The following is a 1019-nucleotide window of genomic DNA, read 5'->3' as shown; positions in this document are numbered from 1 at the left end:
AAATGAAGTTCTCTTTGCTTTACCCGGCTCGCCTTCGTGTGTTCGGGGATGGCCAGGGCTCATTTCTCTATTCCTGAAACTTGAATGTGGTGTCTGGCGTCCCTGGGCGCTTGGAGGCCTACTAATGTTTGCTCTTGCATTTGGTTATTGCTGAATATTTGCTGCAACATGTGTTTTTTCTTGCTGAATAGTTGTATTGTCTTAGCCGCTAAGTATCTGATAGGCTTCGATTCATGGTTTCATTGTTCTATTTTTTAATTTTAGTATTGCTCTATGTACCTGCCCATTTTCTTGCCATATATGACTTACCACACTGTTTAGGCCCAATTCCAACTGCTTTTGGCAGATAAACAGTGTTGAGCCTCTTTAGTAGTTTAATTTGAGACCACCTTCTAATATCATGTCCTGTAGGTCTTTTTACATTACCAACACATGATTTTTTTCAGTAAGCCAATACAGTTAGGAAACTTTTTTATTAGCTTACCTGTAGATAGAAGTAGAAGAGGGCAAAAAAGTGCATGTGTCTCACATACAGCCATACCACACAGGATAGGCCCAATCTTGTCTGGTCTTGGAAGCTAAGCAGTGTTGGGCCTGGTTAGTACTTGGGTGGGAGACCACATGGGAACACCAGGTGCTGTAGGTTTTTTTGGGCTAGGAGATAGCACCCACCGGTGAGCGCTGATTCATGCTGCAGATGGCTGAATATTGTTACTATGCCCCACCAACTCTTTTCACAACGTTTTTTAACCCTTTCAGGTCCATCATCTAGTCAGGCTCAACAGCCATAGCGCGCTAGTAGTAGAGCCAGTGGTGAGCCACTTTACAATAAGAATATTAACATCAGTCAATGTAGACAATTTTTGAATAATAAAAAAAATTACAATTAATTTAAACATATAAGGCAGACTGAATTGAAAAACAAAATTGGACTGTTAAGGGGAGGGGCACCAAATTTCAATTTGTATCCAGGCAACTAGGATTAATTTCCGCCTCTGCTTGCGGGTGCTAGAAAGATA

The 1019-nt window shown here is 41.2% G+C and overlaps 1 pseudogene; it reads left to right on the top strand.

The window, feature by feature from the left end:
• The first annotated feature begins 527 nt into the window (after positions 1–527).
• LOC146025004 (5S ribosomal RNA) lies at positions 528–646 on the top strand (annotated as a pseudogene).
• Positions 647–1019: the final 373 nt, after the last annotated feature.

The sequence above is a fragment of the Crinia signifera genome, chromosome 7, assembly GCF_055691185.1.
Source record: "Crinia signifera chromosome 7, ASM5569118v1, whole genome shotgun sequence".
Lineage (NCBI taxonomy): Eukaryota > Metazoa > Chordata > Amphibia > Anura > Myobatrachidae > Crinia > Crinia signifera.
This window is presented reverse-complemented; position numbering and strand designations above follow the sequence as displayed.